The sequence below is a fragment of the Trachemys scripta genome, chromosome 7 (genome assembly GCF_013100865.1).
Source record: "Trachemys scripta elegans isolate TJP31775 chromosome 7, CAS_Tse_1.0, whole genome shotgun sequence".
Classification (NCBI taxonomy): Eukaryota; Metazoa; Chordata; order Testudines; family Emydidae; genus Trachemys; species Trachemys scripta.
The window spans coordinates 54,098,571-54,121,416 of record NC_048304.1 but is presented as its reverse complement, the minus strand read 5'-3'; the positions used below and the strand labels follow the sequence as shown (position 1 = coordinate 54,121,416).

The window sequence follows — 22,846 nt, the reverse complement described above, 5'->3', positions numbered from 1 at the left end:
CGGGATGGGTCGGGGAGGAGGGAAGGAAAAGGACACACTGCAGTTTAAAACTTTAACTCTTATTAAAGGCCAGCCTTCTGATGCTCGGGCAATCATCTGGGGTGGAGTGACTGGGTGGCCGGAGGTCCCCCCCACCATGTTCTTGGGCATCTGGGTGAGGAGGCTATGGAACTTGGGGAGGAGGACTGTTGGTTACACAGGGGCTGTAGCGGCGGTCTCTGCTCCTGCTGCCTTTCCTGCAGCTCAACCATACACTGGAGCATATCAGTTTGATGCTCCAACAGCTGGAGCATCGACTCTTGCCTTCTGTTTGCAAGCTGACGCCACCTATCACCTTCAGCCCGCCACTTGCTCTGTTCATCCTGCGATTCAGCCCGCCACCTCTCCTCTCGTTCATACTGTGCTTTTCCGTAGTCTGACATTGACTGCCTCCACGCATTCTGCTGTGCTCTTTCAGCATGGGAGGACATCTGGAGCTCCGTGAACATGTCATCCCGAGTCTGCCGTTTTCTCCTTCTAATCTTCACTAGCCTCTGTGAAGGAGAAACATTTGCAGCTGGTGGAGGAGAAGGGAGAGGTGGTTAAAAAAGATACATTTTAGAGAACAATGGGTACACTCTTTCACGTTAAATTTTACTGTTCACATTACACAGCACATGTGCTTTCGCTACAAGGTCACATTTTTCCTCTTATATTGAAGGCCTGCCGGTTTGGTATGAGAGATCACTCACGCAGTGCCAGGCAACAGATTTCTGCTTGCAGGCAGCCATGGTAAGCCACAGTCTTTTGGCTTTTTTAACTTTCTTAACCATGTGGGAATGGTTTCAAACAGTAGCGCTCTCATTTCTCATACCAAGCACCCATTGGGTTGGCCATTTAAAATGGGTTTGCAATGTAAAAGGAGGGGCTGCGGTTCCCGGGTTAACATGCAGCACAAACCCAACTAACCCCCCCCCCCCCCCACACCCAATTCTCTGGGATGATCACTTCACCCCTCCCCCCACTGCGTGGCTAACAGCGGGGAACATTTCTGTTCAGCAGAGCAGGAAGGGGCACTTCTGAATGTCCCCTTAATAAAATCACCCCATTTCAGCCAGGTGACCGTGAATGATATCACTCTCCTGAGGATAACAAAGAGCAATAAGGAATGGATGTTGTCTGCATGCCAGCAAACACCGGGACCATACGCTGCCATGCTTTGTTATGCAATGATTCCAGACTACGTGCTACTGGCCTGGCGTGGTAAAGTGTCCTACCATGGCGGACGGGATAAGGCAGCCCTCCCCAGAAACCTTTTGCAAAGGCTTTGTGAGTACATGAAGGAGAGTTTTCTGGAGATGCCCCTGGAGGATTTCCGCTCCATCCCCATACACGTTAACAGACTTTTCCAGTAGCTGTACTGTCCACGATTGCCAGGGCAAATTAATCATTAAACACGCTTGCTTTTAAACCATGTGTAATATTTACAAAGGTACACTCACCAGAGGTCCCCGGTGTGCCCTCAGGGTCTGGGAGCACGCCTTGGGTGAGTTCGGGGGTTACTGGCTCCAGGTCCAGGGTGATAAACATATCCTGGCTGTTGGGGAAACTGGTTTCTCCGATTCCATGCTGCTGTGAGCTATCTACATTATCTTCATCCTCCTCTTCCTTGTACCCTGAACCCTCTTCCCTGTGTGTTTCTCCAGTGACGGAGTCATAGCACACGATTGGGGTAGTGGTGGCTGCACCCCCTAACATGGCATGTAGCTCCGCGTAGAAGCCTTAGCTCCTTAATTTTCACGTGGCACTGCTGTGCATCCCTGTTATGGCCTCTGTCCTTCATGGCCTTGGAGACCTTTTCTAATATTTTGCCATTTCGTTTACTGCTACGGAGTTCAGCTAGCACTGCTTCATCTCCCCATATGACGAGCAGATCCCGTACCTCCCGTTCGGTCCATGCTGGAGCTCTTTTGCGATCCTGGGATTCCATCATGGTTACCTGTGCTGTCCACGCTGGGCAAACAGGAAATGAAATTCAAAAGTTCGCGGGGCTTTTCCTGTCTACCTGGTCAGTGCATCTGAGTTGAGAGTGCTGTCCAGAGCGGTCACAATGAAGCACTGCGGGATAGCTCCCAGAGGCCAATAACGTCGAATTCTGTCCACACTACCCCAATTCCGACCCGCTAAGGCCGATTTTATCGCTAATCCCCTCATCGGAGGTGGAGTAAAGAAACCGGTTTAAAGGGCCCCTTAAGTCGAAAGAAAGGGCTTCGTTGTGTGAACGTGTCCAGGCTTAATTCAGTTTAACGCTGCTAAAGTCGACCTAAACTCGTAGTGTAGATCAGGCCTGAGACGGAGGAGTCTAGTCCGTAAAGAGAAATAAATCTAAGCTACAGAAACTCTGCATCCTGCCTAAAGTCAACATTTAGGGTGAGAAATTACATTTTGTAACTTGTTTCTTTAGTGAATCATGCTTAGTTTGCGTGTTTTGTTTTATTTGCTTAGTTATCTGCTTTGTTCTGTTTGCTATCTCTTATAATCACTTAAAATTTACCTTTTATAGCTAATAAACGTATTTCTTGTTTATAACATAACCCAGTTGGTGCAATTTATAACTGGAGCGGGGGGAGAAGTTGTGCATATTTCTCTTCCTATTGAGGGAGAGGGTGAATTTTTATGAATTTGTGCTGTGCAGCTCTTTCTATACAGCGCAAGACAATATTATCTTGGGTATACTTTCCAGAGGGAAGCTACACTTGAGTGTTGAGCAATTTCCTAGTTGAATCTTCCCATAGAGAGCTGTTTGCAGCCTCTGTGTATTTCTACAGCTGATGCTCTCTACCAGTGTGTGTGCGCTGCCAGAGGCCGGAGAGCCTGATTCAGCGAAACAGGGAGAGGGAGCCCAGGCTAGTGGAGCAGGCTGGCTCAGTGAAATCCCAACACATCAGATGACATCCCAGAAGGGGGTCCAACGTGTCACAGGGTTAATAGTCCAGACTCTCTACTAAGGTGGTGTGTGCAGCTTGGGGTTGTGGGTTGTTTCTAATATGAAGTACAGCTTACATGCAAGAAAAACATTTTCTGGATAATGAAGTCAGTGTTTCTTTAGAGTTTGGCTTTTATCTATGTAGATGCGAAGGGGGCCATTTTTCCTTAAGGTGAAGTTAGTCTCACAGATATACATAGTTTATCATCACAGCTCTTATCCTAATAAGTCTGTCACTATTTTCTTCATTTGAAATCTGAAAGGAACTGAAGCAACCACGAACAGAACAAAGTTTATTAATTGCAACAGCCTTGGTCCACAAAAAAACCAAAAGTATTATAAAGAAACTTACAGCTAAATCTAAAATCAGAAAATGTTAAAATTAGGGCTGTCGATTAATCGCACTGTTAAACAATAGAATACCAATTGAAATTTATTAAATATTTTTGGATGGTTTTTCTACATTTTCAAATATATCGATTTCAATTGTACACTTTGTATTCTGTGTAGTGCTCATTTTATATTATTTTATTACAAATCTTTGCACTTTAAAAATGATAAAAGAAATAGTATTTTTCAGTTCACCTCATACAAGTACTATAGTGCAATGTCTTTATCATGAAAGTGCAACTTACAAATGTGGTTTATTTTGTTACATAACTGCATCAAAAACAAAACAATGTAAAACTTTAGAGCCTACAGCTTCACTCAGTCCTGTTTGTTTACATTTACAGGAGATAATGCTGCCCACTTCTTAATTAAAATGTCACCTGAAAGTGAGAACAGACGTTCGCATGGCACTGTTGTAGCTGGTGTCACAAGATATTTATGTGCCAGATGAGCTAAAGATTCCTAGGCCTCACATGCTTTGGCCATCTGAGGGGGATGAGGTGTTGAGCATACTCTATATGTCTTAAAAGAGCAACACTCTGCTGCAGAAACTACAGAACCCAAATCACCCAAAAAAGAAAATCAGCCTTCTGCTGGTGGCATCTGACTCAGATGATGAAAATGAACATTCATTGGTCCGCACTGCTTTGGATTGTTGTAGAGTAGAACCCGTCATCAGCATGGGTGCATGTCCTCTGGAATGGTGGTTGAAGCATGAAGGGACATATGAATCTTTAGCACATTTGGCATGTAAATATCTTATGATGCTGGCTACAACAATGTCATGCAAACACCTGTTCTCACTTTCAGGTGAGATTGTAAACAAGAAGCAGGCAGCATTATCTTTTGCAAATGTAAACAAACTTGTTTTTCTGAGTGATTGGCTGAACAAGAAGTAGGACTGATTGGACTTGTAGGCTCTAAAGTTTTACATTGTTTTATTGAATGCAGGTTTTTTGTACATAATTCTACATTTGTAAGTTCACCTTTCATGATGGAGATTGCACTACAGTATTTGTATTAGGTGAACTGAAAAATACCATTTATTTTGTTTCTTACAGTGGAATTATTTGTAATAAAAATAAATATAAAGTGAGCACAGTACACTTTGTATTCTGTGTTGTAATTGAAATCAATATTTGAAAATGTAGAAAACATGCAAAATATTTAAATAAATGGTATTCTATCATTATTTAACAGCGCAATTAATTGCAATTAGTTTTTTATTGCGATTAATTTTTTAATCTCTTGACAGCCCTAGTTAAAATACATATAAGATTTTAAAAGCCATACCGTGAGACTGCATATGATCATCATACTATTTGCCTGTTTCTTATTTTATCAGCTGACCATTGCATTGGTGATAAAATTACAATGGCATCATATCCCCTCACTATTGTTGCTCTGCAAAGTCCCACCCAAAGGAAATGGGTTGTTTGTGTCACTGCTTTGAAAAGGATTTTAGGATCTGTTGTGCATGGAATGAGGAAGTAGAACAGGTCGTAATAATTTGCGAAGAACCAGCATAATTGAGCTTTGATAGAAATTTGTTTCTTTGGCATCATCAGCTGACAAGAAAGAGCTCAGTGTGAAGGTGCTTTTCTGAGGGCCTGCAAAATATGTTGAGCTTTCAGTGCTGGGAAATCTTGTATTTTGCCTTCATTTAGAGGTGCCACAGCAAACATGTGGGTGAACTTTATTGGCTGTCCTTTCTTCATTTAGGTCCAGTCAACACTGTAAGTACTGTGTGAGGGGATCTGGTTACAATATTGCCAACCTTGGCAGTTCAAAAATCAAGAGTCAGACCCCAAAAATCAAGAGAGATGATTTTTTTTTTTAATTAGACTGTGGCTTTAGTTTGTCTTCTGATTTTGAACTCCCCCTACCCACCCACTCTGTGTGAGACAATTAGTGTTTCCAATGCTACCAAATTTATTAAGGTGGCTTTGTCCCCCGATGCAAGAGTTCTCACCCCCCCACATCTGCTATTTCCCCTTTCCACCAATTAATTCTGCTTCCCCCCTCCCTGCCTCACCTCTGCTATTCCTGGATCTTCTGATGTTCTTCACTCCTCTCTCTGCACATTCCCAGGCTGTGTCGTAGGGAGAGAGAGGGGAGGAGCGGAGGGGACTTGACTTACTATCCTGAGGAAGACTACCGCTTTGAAGATTAATTCTACTGCCGCTGCTTCAAAAGAAAATCTTCATGTTGCTTCAGAGACTCCAGGACAGACTGAGAAGGTGATCGTTCCCTTGCCGATTCCACAGAAATCTTCAACTGGTGTTCAGAACACTGCTGCTCCATGGAATGCCTATCAGGGAACAGCCTCTAAGAAGATCCTCAGTGCTTTTCCAGGATATCACAGGTGAGCAGCATCTATTGTAAAAGCAGCACCTCCTTGAAGAAAACCCATGGAGATGCTGCTGCAGGGAGATCTTGCACCTCGAGGGCAGCCTTCTGGGACATCACAGCCAGGACAAACATCATTTCGCCTGCTCTTCAGGAGAAGGATGCCACAAGGAGAACGTCTCCCATCTCCTCCACTGCCCAGGATCCTGATGCTGGTCGTTGTCCTGCTGTGCTGGAAGGTACCTCAACTGGCGAGGCCAGCCTCTCCTCAGAAACCACCCAGCGGGACCTCAACATCTCACTAAATGCCTATCCAGCCAAACCTCTCCATACTACTCTCCTAGAGCAACAAGAACCATTTAGCGAATCCGCTGATACTGCCTTCACTCGGCAAAAGCAGAATAATTGGGTCATATTGGTGAATGGAAGACAGTGGGAAGGACAAATCAGTAATAGTGTCAAAAAAATTAAGCATGAGGCCAGTTTAGGGGGACAAAACTAATAAAAATAAAAACCCCTTCAGTTTATTCAGAGTAGCATACTAATGGGAGATTGTTAAATTTGGGACTTAAAATAATTAACAAAATTGTAATTCTTACAAAGAAAAGATATGATTTTTGTCCCAGCTTAGAGACTTAAAAAAATCTAATCTTCTTTTAGTTAAATAAATAGACAACTTTAAAAGTAAACCATGGAAGCTACTGCTTAGAAAGTTGTAAACCAACTTTTGTAACCAGAGTTCTGTTTGAGTAATGTTGGAAATATGCATTGCACTTACCCTGTTCTTCATCTGCTTACCTTTGGTGGCAATGTTTGGGTCCAGGGAGTTGTTGGCAGGATGGTGGTGGGGAATCAAGGTGATTCATAAATAAATCTCTGCCTATGTGATTTAGGTGCTTTGGGATTGGATCGCATGGGGGCCACTAGTATGGACAGAATGGGATTGGATCGCATGGGGGCCACTAATATGGAGAGAATGGGGCCTACCATGGGGCAGGGAATGGGGGCAGGTATAGATCGAATGGGACTTGCAATGGGAAGCAGTTTTGAAAGAACAATGGACATGGATCGTGGAAACTTCGCAGGCAGTTTTGCAGGCACTCTTGGAGGAACCGGAGGACCTGCAGCTGGGGTGGCCAGAAAAGCCTGCCAGATATTTGTGAGAAATCTTCCTTTTGATTTCACATGGAAAATGCTGAAGGACAAATTTAATGTGTGGTCACGTGCTGTACGCAGACATCAAGATGGAGAATGGGAAGTCCAAAGGTTGTGGTGTTGTTAGATTTGAGTCCCCAGAAGTGGCTGAGAGAGCTTGCCGGATGATGAATGGGATACAGCTTCGTGGCAGGGAAATTGATGTGCGAATTGATAGAAATGCTTAAATTAGTTGCCTTTTTAAACACTGATACCAGATCTTTTGAATTTGTATTTTTCTTGTTAACCATTTTAATTTGACTGGATGTAAAGACATTACAAAAATTCAGTTGCTTTCTGGAGTAATTTTAATTACTTTTTTTAACAAATGGATCTGAAAACAGAACATTTCTCACAAATGCATAAAGTCCTGTTTTCTAAACCACCTAAGTCCCATTGACTTTTCATGGCACTTAGGACCCGAAGTCATTTAGGAACTCTTGATTATTTATTCAATAAGCACAGACGATTCACCTTCTCATTTGCAGTGCATCCTTTTGCAGGTTCTATACTTGAGCTCATATAGCCAGTCATTCATTTCCTCCCTCACCCACTACTCTGTGTTGCTTCCTCTTAACAGATAAAAAATTATTTTTGCTTTATTTTATTAGTTCTGTCTGGGTAGGGTGTCTCTGTCAATGGAATGCTGGCTCAGACTGGTAGACACCTTTCTTTTTAAAATATATAGGATGGTGCTTGCTTGCTTGGTTTCTTTTGTAGAGTTTGAAAATTAAATAATTTCCATAAGTAATACACCTCTACCTCAATATAACGCTGTCCTAGGGAGCCAAAAAATCTTACTGCATTATAGGTGAAACCGCATTATATCAAACTTGCTTTGATCCGCTGGAGTGCGCAGCCCTGCCCCCCCCACCCCCCCCGGAGCACTGCTTTACCACGTTATATCCAAATTCATGTATATAGGGCCGTGTTATATCTGGGTAGAGGTGTACCTTCTATGACACAATTTATAAAGCTCCAATAAGTGGGTCTGGTATTTGGGAAAGTAGCATAAAGTTCTGAAAACTCAGTTTGTAACTCATGATGATTTAGTAGATCTAAAGTGCAGGTACTGTTGGTGATGGATTTATTGGGGATAAACAAGAAAGCATATTTTGAAGCTTTTTATATAATGTATATGGAGATATACCTATTTCATAGAACTGGAAGGTACCTTGAAAGGTCATCAAGTCCAGCCCCCTGCCTTCACTAGCAGGACCAAGTACTGGTTTTGCCCCAGATCCTTAAGTGGCCCCCTCAAGGATTGCACTCACAACCCTGGGTTTATTAGTTGGGCTTATTTTTATATGCTGACATTCCCCCCTCCTTCACTGTTGTTCTAAATGCTAATAGAACCCTGTTCTTCTCCTGACCCTTAGCTCCACATGCTGATGGAGCTCCATCTTCTCCCTCCCTCTTCTTGACAAACTTAATTATACTTGTAGTGCCCCTCCCCTGGTACAACCCCTTCCAGTATATGGTCGTGTTCTGTTTTGGGGGGTCGAGTCTAGGGGCAATGAGACAAGGGTATATGCTCTTTTTGTACCTGATGGGAGGGGTAAGGAGCAGGGTTACTTGTGGATATGGTCACTTTCTTACAGACTATGTCTCCTCCTTACACCTTCCCACTACTCTGCTTGATTAGTCCCTTATCTTCTCTTGTTACTGAAAGCCAAGGCTACCAGCTGGGAGGGGCGGGGAGGAAGAGCATGCAGCCTTGTGCTTTCACTTGCATTCTGTTTTGCTTTTGGTCTTGCTTTTAGTTTAGATTGTTGCAAAACTATTATTTAGTTTTTACTTTATTTATTTCACATTCTCCTAACAGATACTAGAATTTAGCTTTTTGGGGGGCGCAAGAGAAGGTCCCCCCCCTAAATTTAGCATCCCACTTGAAGCTTATATAATATTCCCAAACTTAGTCATGGCTAATCTGTTTTACAAGATGGTTGCTGTTTAAAAATAATTTTGATTTCACATGAAAGTGAAGGACTAGCATGAGCCAGTTACAATTCTGTATGCTACTCTACTGGTTAGTCCTGATTTGTAATATTAATGATATTCAAGTCCTTTTGTGTTTCTTGAGTAGAGACTGCAGTAATGCCAAACTGTATTAATCTGCTGCTGTTCAGCACACTTTAGGTGAATGGTTTTTATGATGTGCACAAATGGGGACAGTGAAACCCAACACAGCCATTTTCACTTTTGAGAGAAGGTGGAGTTTGAACTCTTTCTTGCAATAAAAATATTAGGTTTAGTTGTGCCAGGCCAAAAAGTCACAAGTTAGACATTTGTGCTGGCATTCTTCAAAGAGCCTTATTAATTTATGTAAGCCCCTAATTTCTCTTACCATTATAAAAGTTAGAATTTAGTGGAAAAAGCTTCCTGGAGGTACTCATTTAAAAAAATACCAGTGCTCTGTAGCTGAAAAACTAGAGTAATGCCTAAATATAATTTTGGTATGACACATCATAGAGACTGGGGGGGTTGATCTGGGTTAATCTGTAATAATTTTTCGGAAGATGTCACCTGCAGCTCCCATTGGTCGGGAACGGCGAACCGTGGCCACTGGGAGCTGCGAGGAGCTGTGCTTGTGGATGGTCAATATCAGCAAAATGTCTTGCGGCCCACAATCAGATTACCCTGATGGGCCGCAGGTTGCCCACCACTGTACTATACTATTTTGATAAAGCTGGGACCCTAGCAATTAAAAGAATGTTAGATGGTTAAAAGGAACCAACCCACCATCCCTAAGGAAAGGGAGGGGGTGAATGGTCAGCCACAGCTTGAGGGTCAGTACTGAAGGGCAGACACTGCAGCATTGCAGTCTATTTATCTCTCCTTGCCCAAAGCTAGGGGTACCTGGATTAAATGGAATTTACCAAAACATGTAAAGAAATAACGTTTCAATAAGGTCAGATACTATAGGCTTTTGTTGTTTTAACTATTTTCTCTGTTCGCTATGTATAAACAAGACATTTGTTTTGAAGAAGTTGTTTTGAGTCTCTTTTGAGTTGTGGAATCTCCATCTCTGGAGATATTTAAGAGTAGGTTAGATAAATGTCTATCAGGGATGGTCTAGACAGTATTTGGTCCTGCCGTGTGGGCAGGGGACTGGACTCGATGACCTCTCGAGGTCCCTTCCAGTCCTAGAATCTATGAATCTATAATCAGCCCCTGGTCATGGGACTCCTGAAGGGAAGTTTCTTGCAAGTGCCAAATACAGTTAGGCCTTTTGAGTTATCCTGGTTGGAAAACAGGAGAGCTGCAATCCAGGAATCCAGTCTAAAAGTTATAGAATTGCAGGTTTCCCCTCAAGGCGGGGTGAAGGTAATGAAACTTGTCACTGAGTGGTGCATTCAAGAGGCACTTCAAAGGGGTTTATAAGGCACAGCTCCCGCAGTAATCATGACACATGCCAAATGCGATCTCTTCCCTTCTACTCTGAATCATGCAGTCTAACAAACCAGTGATCTCTGCACCATTCTTAACGAGTGCTGACTGACATTGGGGCACACTCCAAGAAGTAAACAAAAGGGAACTTGTCCAGAATAAAATCAATAAGGGGGAAATTATTGTGAAATTATGAAGAATAACACTTGAAGTATTAAGAAGGGAGTAAATGTTACTTTCAAAGGTTGAAGAAGGCATTACAATAAGAAAAGATAAAAGCAATACTTAGTACGGAAACCTTCAGATGAGAGAGTGCCATATCGAGGAAGAGAAGTATCACTATCCCCATTTTACAGGTGGGGAGACCAAGGCACATACTGGTGCAGTGACTTGCTTAAAGTTGCACAACTGGTTAGATGACATGGTGATAACTTTGGAAGCTACTGCAAGTACTGGAAGAGATACAGAGGTACTAGAGCAGTGGTCTCTGGGAATTGCTGAAAATTCTCAGTGTAGATAGGGGCATAGAATCTCCTCTCTCTAATCATGAAGCCAGTGGGTTTCATGACTGAGTGTACTGTAATAAAATCTTGTCAGTAAGATAGTCTGAACCTAAATAAGAGGGATAATTAGCACTAGGGATGTACTCTGATTCATAGCCCTAACTGTTGTTCAGAATGGGTTAAATTAATGTGAATTGTTTCACTTTTCTTCCCCTGTCTTCCCCCAGTGTATATTGATATTTGTCCAGCTGTGTGGAAATGATTTCAGTGATGATGATGAAATGGTCTTTTGCTCCAGGGACATATTTTTTATAGTAAAGATCACTGAGCAGGCGAGGAGGACAATTGATTTTGGCTAGGGAACAGAACAGTAACAACTGTTTGGTTTGACCCAATCCAGATTCTGAATCTCTTACACTTGTAAAACTTGGGTGGTACAATCCAGGTAATTGTAAGGTATATGCTGTGTCATGTTTTGGTCTGTCATTCTGGAGGAAACCAACATGGGGATGATAGTCAATGAATTGCATGACTCAGAAATAATATACTGCTATTTTCAGAGAACTAAGTGAGTGTATAGGTGACCTTGAGACTTCTGGACTGTAGAGGCTGGAGTGGGCATTGCATTGCTGAGGTGAAATTCACAGCCATTGTGCAATAGGGAGTCCAGGAATCACTGCTCTTAGGAATCCTTGCTCAGTCAATATGCCACAGTAATGTATGCTGTCTCTGGTAGTGTTCCAACCTTTTTTTTAAAATTGGAGGTAGAATTATAGAAAAACGGAGAGAGTTCTCAGAGAATGTCATGGGGTTGCTGGCTCCTTTAAGGAGAGTCTGATCCCAGGCTATCCATGCTGAGCTAATTGAAGGAGAAGGAGCCTATCTAGATAGTAATTGAATAATGAGCACCTGAACATAAAAGCCATTAGGGCTCATTGAAGAGAGGTGCTCAGGAAGAAGCTTCAATTGACCACCAGCTCCAAGGAGGAAACCTATGCCAGTAGTTCTCCACCTTTCCAGACTACTGTACCCCTTTCAGGAGGTTGATTTGCCCTGCATACCCCAAGTTTCAGCTCTCTTAAAAACTACTAGCTTAAAAAATCAGATGTACAAATACAAAAGTAATACACAACACTATTATTGAAACATTACTTACTTTCTCATTTTTACCATATAATTATAAAATAAATTGTGACCCCGCCCCCAGGTTGAGAAACATTGATATAGTTTATAAAGCAGTATAAACAAGTCATTGTCTGTATTAAATTTTAATTTATACTAACTTTGCTAGTGCTCCTTCTGTAGCCTGCTGTTAAACTAGGCAAATATCCAGATGGGTTGATGTACCCTCAGGAAGACCTCTGCATACCCCCAGGGTACCCCTGGTTGAGAATCACTGGCCTATGCAACCCCTGAACCAAGGGGAGAGACCACAGGCTAGAGGGATCAGAACCAACAACCACAGGCCTTGAGGAGGGCTGTGCTACCCCTGAGCCCAAGGGGAGAGATTATAGAGATGTCAGGACTGAGAATCACAGACCCCAAGGAGGGAGCATGTACAACCCCAGAACGCATGAGAAGAGAGACTTTTTATTTTAAGTTTATTTAAATTTAATAAAGTAGAACCTCAGCAGGTCAGTCTTGTCTTACACCGTTTTGGTCTGCGTAGCCTTCTTAAGGGGCTCTGAGAGAAGTGAAAAATGTAGGGAGTACACTTATAAAGCCCCTCTCATGATAGTAGGTGGTGTCTTATTTGTCAAAATCACTTTCCAAATTCTGTATACAAATAGCACTATTGAAATACAGCCACTTGAGTGGAGAACAGGAAGCAATCAGTGCGTTATTGGAGGTTCTGAGAAATTTTGTCTGGAATGCTGGGACAAAGTTCAATTGCTATTAAAAATGCCATGATTTTGTTTTGGTTTGTTTTTTAATATGTAAGAGAAGACCTTGAAAATCAGGTCCCGTGTGTTCTGAAAGAGGCCCTTGGTCAGAAAACTTGAACTGTATCTACCTCAAAAGGATGAAAAGCTGGGTTGGCCTGTAGTTTGAGAGGAGTTTAGATATTCCAACCTGGATATATTGACCATTAAACTGTCTCCTCTCACTAAGGCTCTGTCTATTCTAAGAAAACTTACTGTAATTTTTCCACTGTTTACAACACTGGTTCGGCACCAACTCTGTGATTAACATTGGGAGCCTTTTGTAAGTGGCTGCATATTTAGCACTATGGCATGTAATTCTGCTCAGAGCACTTGTGAATAACCTGATGTTATAAACACCAGAAGCAGTGAACTTTACAGCGGGCCTCCCAAACTGGTTAACATTGGTGGAACTGAACCAGAGTAGGGAACAGTGGGGAAAACTTTAGAAAATGGCCACACCATGTAGGCGGTGCCTTGAATGAGTAATGCTACAACTCCCTACAAACTCCCACTTGCATTACCCCTCTCCCTCGTCTTAATAGCTACTGCCTCACAGTTGGGAAGAACCCCAGGAATATATCATTGATTGGGTCAGACACTATATCACTATAAGATTGTGTAACTTTCTGGTGGTTTGTACGGTATCTGGAGTTAACAGGAAGTACTTTACCTGCCAGCAGTCTTGAATAAAGATACTTTGCCGAAATGCACAAATAATGTTTAGTGAGATCCTAGGCAGTGTGTTGTATGTTGTGGGGGTCAGAGCAAGAAAAGGCATGTTGAAACATGGGAGACACGAAGGGGGATGAGGTGGGTAAAGAGTAAGTAGAGTTGAATAAAGTGAGTTGGAAAACTTAACATATAAAATAAAAAGGGGAAAGGCATCATTTTTGCTTCTGAATCTGGGGCAGAAAAGATGAGAACAAACTGTGCTGCTTACAGTGCATCACTGGCATGTAGCAGTAGTGAATATTTGACCTGCATTTCAGCTGAAAATGAATTTTGCTGTGGCTCCTCCAAGGGAGCTTTTTATGTTCTGGCAATGTGAAGTAGAATGGGGGGAACACACAGAAATAGAATGATTAGGGGGAGCACATTCCACAGTTCTAGGAACATACTGGGAAGGGCAGTCTCTGTCACTTTAAAAAAAACAATGACCTGTCTGTTGGAGGAGGGGCAGTTTCCTGAGAATCAGGTGCATGTCTGGAGTGATGATGTCATCCTTCTACTAGACTAGCCTGAGAGACGGATGCAGAGGAGGGAATGTTTTCCTTAACACTGGCTTCCAGTTGGGAGGAGGAGGAAACTGACGGAGCTCGAGGCAGTTTGTGAGTATCAAATATAGAACTATTGCTTAAATCTTCTGAAATCTGAAGCAGTGAAATGCAGGTTGAAGGTGATACACACAGCTTCATTCTAAGTTGAAAATTGTGGACAGGATAGAAGTATTGAGGAGATTCTTCCGTTACCAACATCCCATGCAGCAAACACTTTGGATGTTGCTTCCTAATAAGCTTTCATGGACAATATTATTGACCTCTTCTTTCAGCAACAGGGAGCAAGCTAGATGGTTTGTTCAGGGATTCAGGCTGTTTTCTTACATTTAAAGAACCAGTGTGGTAACATTTGCTTCTGGTATAGTGTGGTAGTGTGTGTGACAAACACCATCGTTATTTAAAGTCAGAGTGGATTCTTGGTCCTCAGAGACTACCTGATAACCTCAGTCTTTCATTGCTATCTTGTAAATGATTTAACTAACGTAAGCAGGTCTCAATAATAGGTAAGAAAAGCTTGACTTATGGAGAAATCATAAGATTTTTTTGTGATTTTAATATCTTGCTGGTACTGCAAGAGGTGAGGAAGAGAGTGAGAAGGCAAGGGTGTGCATAGTAACCTGAAACCTTAGATTTGTAAGTTTTTTGGAGCAGGGACTGTCTTTGTTTCTCTTTGTGCAACACCTAATACAATGGGGGCCCCAATCCTGACTTGAGCCTCTGAGGACTACTCTAATATAACTATCTTCTTCCCATTTTCTCTACTGACTTAAGAACATACAGGATGCCAAAGTATTAAGGTGAAAGAAACTCTGTATGATACCATTACTATGGTTTGTATTTTAATTCACATTGAACTAAAAACTTATACCATGGCTGAGTCACTTTTTCTTCGACTATTCTGTATCACCAGTGACAAATAATATTCAACAACAAACAAACAAAAAATGTGAACTTCTAAGGAACATGGGTGCTCTTTAAAAGGTCATTCTAGTTTTAGGTAGCAACAGGTTTCAGGGAGATTCCCTATATTTCAAATGGGAAATGTTACTAGATACACTATATCCTTAACATAGACCCCCAACCCCAGGATGGAAGAAGTGACCAAGCTGGTGCCAAAACAACAACATGTGCAGAGTACAGTTCCCGAAATTGCCATGGATTTTTCTTTGTTTATATCTCCAGATTTCAAGAGGGTCCTGTAAAGAGGGGTGGGCTTTTTCCTAACCCATTTGCTGGTGGCATGAAGCCAGGTGGGGGAGAGGAGACTTCCGGCTTGTAATGCAACACTTTTGTTTGTTTGTTACTGTAGCATCTCAGAGCCACAGTCATGTATCAGGACCCCATTGTGCTAGGTGCTGTACAAACCCAGAACAAAATGATGGTCTCTTTAACTGCATTAGAAAATGTGCTTTTACACTGATTCTTTGCAGATGGAAATTGACTTTTTTCCTGCAGCATTTTTCTTAAAAATGTGCAGAATCCTTTAAATTTTAATCTGTACACCAGTTGTTAGCATTAATAAATGTACACGGTACTCAGTCGTAGAGGTGTGTGATCTCTTATGAGACTGAAACATATGTAGGACCTTCTGCTCCTAGATAAAAGTTGCTATATGTAATGTAAAGTATTATATTTTGGTAGACCAAGATAACTCAAAATGCAGAACCAGTTCCTCAGTTCTGGGCAAGGAACACACAACGCAGTGGGGGTGTGTGTGTGTGCAGAGGTGACTTTCTCATTCCCCTTGTCCAGTGGCTGGACCCCACCCCATATGCCAGTGGCAACTTGTAGATATCTGCGTGGAGGAGAGTCCTGGCCACACCCCTTTCTCCAAATCATTTCCCTCTATGCTGGCACCTGAAGGTTAGGTGCGGGTATAAAAAAAACCCATAAAACATCTATTTCATCCAAAGACTCCCATGCTCAGGCCAGATCCTCCAAATCTATTATGTTTTGGGCCAGTGTGGCTGGTGAAATAGTGCAGTGTGTGTGGCCCAGGCTCTGGGCCCCAGCATATAAGACACTATACTTGAACGATGAGGTGTGCATTCCATTCTTAACCTTTCTTGAAGCGTTCACTTAACTTATCACTTTATTAAATATATTACTGTATTTAGATCTTTCTGAGCATTCTGTACAGTCTCTAAGCTGGATTCGCTGGTCTGCAAAATTTGTTTTGCAAAAAGCAAACTTAAAATGGCTGGAAAGGGTACTGGAGAGATCCCCCTGCTCAGGGGGATCTCAAACAGGGGTAAAGCTAGAGGAGGGGGCTCTGCCACCTGACTCCACCACCTCCTGTTCTGCAACCTTGGTCCCGGTATGACGGAAAGGGGCATGGTGGAGCCAAGGCTCCACAACACCTGATTCCCTCCTAGTTAAGGTTCCCTCAGGAATATTACATTAGCAGTGTGAATTAAGGTTTTCTTCTTCAGCCTAAATCTCCGGCAAGGCTTGTCAACTTTGCCTCTCTACCATGCCCAAGTTCTATCTGGAGACTCAAGCCCTCTAAATCTATAGAACAGGGTTCTGTGGCTACACCACTTGCAGTGCAGATACATTCATATGATATATTATCTTTACATTACTTGTAGGATTATGCTTGTTTCTGTGAAGCAATCCTTTTTTAACAACTACTTCCTTCACCATTTGCGAGGGTAATGCTATAGTCCCAATTGGTATGCAGTGATTGTCTAAACTTAGCGTTCTGTATTATTTTCTGTACTGGACATATACACTGTGTTTCTCATGTATAGACTGGCCACACAGACCCCCACCATGAGATCTGCATTAATCCAATCAGCTTTCATTAACACTGAAATCTCTTTGGGGATACAGGGTGATTGTCTAGCAGGGTTTATGAGATCAGAAGGATACTTTCATTTTTAGATATGTTAAACATGCTCATGCTTTCTGTCTGAGGCACCCACATCTCCTGGAGGAAACTGGGGTGTGTGTATGTTGCATCATTTTAGTGTTTAATAGGTGAATTTTACCACACTCGGTATCCTGTCAAAAGCAGTTTTGTAGTATAGAGATGTGAGATGCTTTACGATTCTAGGCTGGGGTGAACAAGTCAAGAATCCAGGACATACTGGGATTAGGCTACAGAGCGAAATCTGGTAAATTACTCTTCTATCTGTTAATGTCTTTAACTACTAAGTGTGTGTATTTTTTCATTGTAGCACCTATTGTCAAGACCGATACGGGTTGTCCCAAATTAATGTGAGTTGTCCAAACTTTCCTTTGGGAACCCTCTCAACTGCTTTGTTATAAATACATTTTTTCCACCCCTGTTGAAAATATATTACTTGGAGCTTCCTTATATTTTGATGAATTGGGCAAATCTCTTAATTTAAACTCACTGTGAAATAAAACAGTAAATCTAACAGATATGGCAAACTGTGCTTTATATATTCATCCATCTGCTAGCCAGCAGATGGGAATAGTCAATGTATTCTAGAAATCCAGTTCAGCTTTTGCTGGTACCTACAGGTATAAAGCTATTGTTTTTTTCACTGTGTTTCTTGTTAAATCACTGTAAAGAAGACTTTCAAAGGAGGAAGGAGAAACAACACTTGCATGAAATTTTATAGCTTCCCTTCTTTGGGATAGTGCATTTCCAGACAAAAGACCTGTTTCTGAAACACTTCAGAATGAAGTTAAATTTGGGTTGATTTCTCAGTGGATTAGAGTGACTGTTCGTGTATCTGTGTCATTGAGTTGCTTTCGGTCCTTCAGTCATGCAGTTTACAAACCAGACTTTTATGGTCTCATAGCTGCATTCTGTGTATCCTGACTGCATGTTTCTCAATGTGCCAAGGTTCAGTTGTAGGACAAAGACTAAAAATAAGGCACAAAAGGAAGTAATTAGTTCAGGAAGCTTAAAATAACATAGGATTAATTTGAACCCAAATAAATTTGTTATAACCTCGGTTTCTTGATTTAGCTTTTCTAATGTAAATTTAAGATAACTAATATAAAAGTAAACTGGTAGACAGAAACTAAGGTCTCAAAGGAGATGATCAATCATAGGTAGAAAAAATGGTTTATGAAACTTTTTCATCTTGGCACTGTGCTGATGGAGGTAAATTTTCTGAGATGGGGCCAGAAGTGATGCGTGTGTGTGTGTGTGGGGGTTATATGCCCCCCCCCCCCCCCATTTGCTGCTTCGCTTCTACTGAGCGTAGAATCATAGAAGATTAGGGTTGGAAGAGACCTCAGGAGGTCATCTAGTCCAACCCCCTGCTCAAAGCAGGACCAACCCCATGCTCCCATGGACTGAGCATAGGGTTGCCAACTTTCTAATTGCACAAAACCGAACACCCTAGGCCTGCCCCTTCTGAAGCCCTGCCCCTTCCCCGAGGTCCCGCCCCCACCCACTATATTCCCCCTCTCTTGGTGGCTTACTCTCCCCCACCCTCACTCACTTTCACTGGGCTGGGGCAGAGGGTTGAGGTGCATGAGGGGGCTCTAAATGGGGGTGCAGGCTCTGGGGTGGGTCTAGAAATGAGGGGTTCAGGGTAAGGGAGGGGGCTCCAGGCTCGGGCAGAGAGTTGGGATGTGGGAGGGGGAGCGTCCTCTGGGGTGAGGCTGGGGATGAGGGGTTTGAGGTGCAGGAGGGGTTCCAGGCTGGGATGGGGCTGGGAATGAGGGGTGTGGAGGGGTGAGGGCTCTGGGCTGGGGTGCAGGCTCTGGGGTGCAGGAGGGGGCTCCGAGTTTGGGTGGGCTCAGGGCTGGGGTGCAGGAGGGGGTATGGGCTCTGGGTTGGGAGTGTGGGCTCTGGAGTGGGGCTGGGAGTGAGGGATTTGGGATGCAGGAGGGGTCTCCTGGTTTGGGTGGAGCTCAGGGCTGGGACGGGGTTGGAGTGCGGGCTTACCTTGGGCAGCTCCCGGTTAGTGGTGCAGCAGGGCTAAGGCAGGCTGCCTGCCTGTCCTGGCTCCGTGCTGCGCCCCGGAAGTGGCCAGCAGGTCTGGCTGCTAGGTGGGGAGGCCAGGAGGCTCCGTGGTACGCGCTGCTCTTGCCTGCAGGGATTGCTCCCCCAGCTGCCACTGACCGGTTCCTGGCCAATGGGAGTGCGGGGACTGTGTTTGGGCAGCATGTGGAGCCCTGTGAACCCCCCACCTAGGAGCTGGACCTGCTGGCCGCTTCCGGGGCACAGTGTGGTGCCCCAGGACAGGTAGGGACTAGCCTGCCTTAGCTCTGCAGCACTGCCAATTGGGCTTTTAATGACCCAGTCGGTGGCGGTGACTGGAGCTGCCAGGGTCTCTTTTCGACCGGGAGTTCCAGTCAAAAATCGGACACCTGGTCACCCTAACTGACCATGGTCAGTAATATCTGCTGAAGCTGCTGACCTCACTCTGCCGCCCAACTGTCAGCATGTACGGGTCATCTCTGGATGAGGCGTAAACTCTTTGTGCTACTCTTATGACTGGTAAAAGGGCCAGAGTGGCATAAAGGGTCCTTAAAAGCACCAGTTTTGCCTGGGCAAGGTTTCCCCTGGTGCAGAGTGCAGATACTACTGCAGACAGCCATAAGACTGCCCTCGGAAGACCCCCTTGCAAATGCTGGTAGTATCGGGGCCATGGCCGCAGCACGTAATACTGCAGAGATTCTGCCACCTATAGAGCATCATGTGGAGGCTGCTGTAATTTAGGTCCCACAGGGCAGTCTATGGGCTTGTCTACACAGGGAAATTTATCAGCAGAATTACCGCTCTAGTTATACCAGTATAACTCCCTGTGTGGACATTGTCTTATTTTGGAATAAGGGTATATCTACACTACGGGATTAATCTGAATTTATATAATTCGAATTTGGGAAACAGATTGTATAAAGTTGAATGTATGCGGCCACACTAAGCACATTAATTCGGCGGTGTGCGTCCATGTACCAGGGCTAGCGTCGATTTCCGGAGCAATGCACTGTGGGTAGCTATCCCATAGCTATCCCATAGTTCCTGCAGTCTCCTCCACCCATTGGAATTCTGGGTTGAGATCCCAATGCCTGATGGGGCCAAAAACATTGTCGCGGGTGACATCCTCCCCCCTCTCCAGGGAAGCAACGGCAGACAACTGTTTCGCGCCTTTTTCCTGGGTGAACAGTGCAGACGCCATATCACGGCAAGCATGGAGCCCGCTCAGATCAAGACAGCAGTCATGAACATTGTAAACACCTTGCGCATTCACGTGCAGTTTATGCTGAACCAGGACCAGAAAAACGAGGCGAGGAGGAGGCGGCGACGGCAGCGCAGCGGCGAGAGTGATGAGGATATGTACATGGAATTCTATCAAACCGCGGGACCTGGTGCTTTGGAGATCATGCTGTTAATGGGGCAGGTTATAGCCGTGGAACGCCGATTATGGGCCCGGGAAACAAACACAGACTGGTGGGACCGCATAGTGTTCCAGGTGTGGGATGATTCCCAGTGGCTGCGAAACTTTTGCATGTGTAAGGGGACTTTCTTGGAACTTTGTGACTTGCTTTCCCCTGCCCTGAAGTGCCAGAATACCAAGATGAGAGCAGCCCTCACAGTTGAGAAGCGAGTGGCGATAGCCCTGTGGAAGCTTGCAACGCCAGACAGCTACCGGTCAGTAGGGAATCAATTTGGAGTGGGCAAATCTATTGTGGGGGCTGCTGTCATGCAAGTAGCCAAAGCAATCACTGAGCTGCTGCTACGAAAGGTAGTGACTCTGGGAAATGTGCAGGTCATAGTGGATGGCTTTGCTGCAATGGGATTCCCTACCTGTGGTGGGGAGATAGATGGAACCCATATCCCTATCTTGGCACCGGAGCACCAGGGTACCCAGTACATAAACCGCAAGGGGTACTTTTCAATGGTGCTGCAAGCACTTGTGGATCACAAGGGACGTTTCACCAGCTTCAACGTGGGCTGGCCGGGAAGGATTCATGACGCTCGCTTCTTCAGAAACACTACTCTGTTTAAACGGCTGCAGCAAGGGACTTACTTCCCGGACCAGAAAATAACCGTTGGGGATGTTGAAATGCCAATAGTTATTCTTGGGGACCCAGCCTACCCCTTAATGCCATGGCTCGTGAAGCCATACACTGGCAGCCTGGACAGGAGTCAGGAGCTGTTCAACTATAGGCTGAGCAAGTGCTGAATGGTGGTAGAATGTGCATGTGGCCGTTTAAAAGGTCGCTGGCGATCGTTACTGACTCGCTCAGACCTCAGCCAAACCAATATCCCCATTGTTATTTCTGCTTGCTGTGTGCTTCACGATCTCTGTGAAAGTAAGGGGGAGACCTTTATGGCGGGGTGGGAGGCTGAGGCAAATTGCCTGGCTGCTGATTACGCACAGCCAGACACCAGGGCGATTAGAAGAGCACACCAGGAAGCGCTGTGCATCAGAGAAGCTTTGAAAACCAATTTCATGACTGGCCAGGCTACAGTGTGAAATTTCTGTTTGTTTCTCCTTGATGAAAACCCACCCCCTTTATTGACACATTCTCTGTAAGGAACCCACCCTCCCCTTTCGATCACAGCTTGCTTTCAAAGGAAATAAAGTCACTATCGTTTAAAAATCATGTATTCTTTATTAATTGATTATAAACATAGGGAGAGAACCGACAAGGTAATCTGGGTGAGGTTTGGGAGGAGGATAGGAGGGAAGTAAAAGGCCACTGAAAAAATTCAAAATAATGACAGCCTTTTGGTTGGACTGCCCACTGGGGTGGAGTGGGAGGGTGCACGGAGCCTCCCCCCCCCCCCCCCCCGGCTTTCAACGTTTGGGGGAGGGGGATATGGAACATGGTGAGGGGGGAGGGAGGTTATACAGCGGTTGCAGCGGCAGTCTGTTATCCTGCTGCCGTTCCTGAAGGTCCACCAGACGCCGGAGCATGTCCATTTGATCACGCAGCAGCCCCAGCGTTGCAGCCTGCCACCTCTCATCTTGAGCGTCCCTCGTGACCTCACGTTCACTGGCATCTTTCCTATATTTAGATACCGTGTCCTTCCACTCATTCAAATGAGTTTTTTCATTGCGGGTGCATTCCATTATTTCCGAGAACATCTCGTCTTGCGTCCTCTTTCTCCGCTGCCTTATCTGAGATAGCCTTTGGGACGGAGGAGGGGGGCTTGAAAAATTTGCAGCTGCTGGAGGGAGGGTTGAAAAAAAGGAGAGAAGTTTTTAAAATGATACATTTTACAGAACAATGCTTATACTCTTTCATGGTGAACAACACTATTCACATTACATAGCACATGTGATTTCAGTACAAGGTCGCATTTTCCATCTTAATATTGAGTGCCTGTGGCTTTGGTGTTAGAGATCACAGACGCAGGTCCGGGCAACAGAATTCAGCTTGCATGTGGCCATAGTAAGCCATTGTCTTTTGGCTTCTGCGCCCTCCTTTCCTACATACCAAGCAAAGCCCGTGGAGTGCTGCGGTTTTCCTGTTAACCTTCAGCAGCAGAAAACAAACTAACCCCACCCCCATCCAATTCTCTGGGATGATCGCTTTATCCCTCCCCCCACCGCATGGCTGGTAACAGGGAAGATCCCTGCTAGCCAAATGCGAAAAGCTCAGGGCCAATTCCCCCCCCCCCGCGCTTGGCTAACTGCAGGGAAGGATTTCTTTTCAGCCACAGGCAAACAGCCCAGTAGGAACGGCCACCTCTGTCCCCTTAATTAAATTCCTGTATTTCAACCAGGTTACCATGAGTGATATCACTCTCCTGAGGATTACACAGCGAGATAAAGAACGGATGTTGCTTGAATGCCAGCAAACATCGGGACCATACGCTGCCAGGCTTTGTCATGCAATGATACCAGATTACTTGCTGCAAGCATGGCGTGGTCAAGTGTCCTACCATGGAGGACGGAATAAGGCTGC

General features: G+C 44.3%; 1 protein-coding gene and 1 pseudogene across 13 annotated transcripts in view; both read left to right on the top strand.

Moving 5' to 3' along the window:
• Positions 1-22,846, top strand: part of USP54 (ubiquitin specific peptidase 54) — a 239,391-nt gene that overhangs the window by 36,258 nt on the left and 180,287 nt on the right. The window contains exon 1 of one of the 13 annotated variants that reach the window (XM_034777044.1): positions 13,885-14,044. The exons of the other annotated variants lie outside the window; for them this stretch is intronic. The gene's annotated coding sequence lies outside the window, so the exon portion shown is untranslated. Of the gene's footprint in view, positions 1-13,884; positions 14,045-22,846 lie in introns of those variants that run through there. 13 annotated transcript variants of the gene reach the window in all.
• LOC117880072 lies at positions 6,573-7,247 on the top strand (annotated as a pseudogene).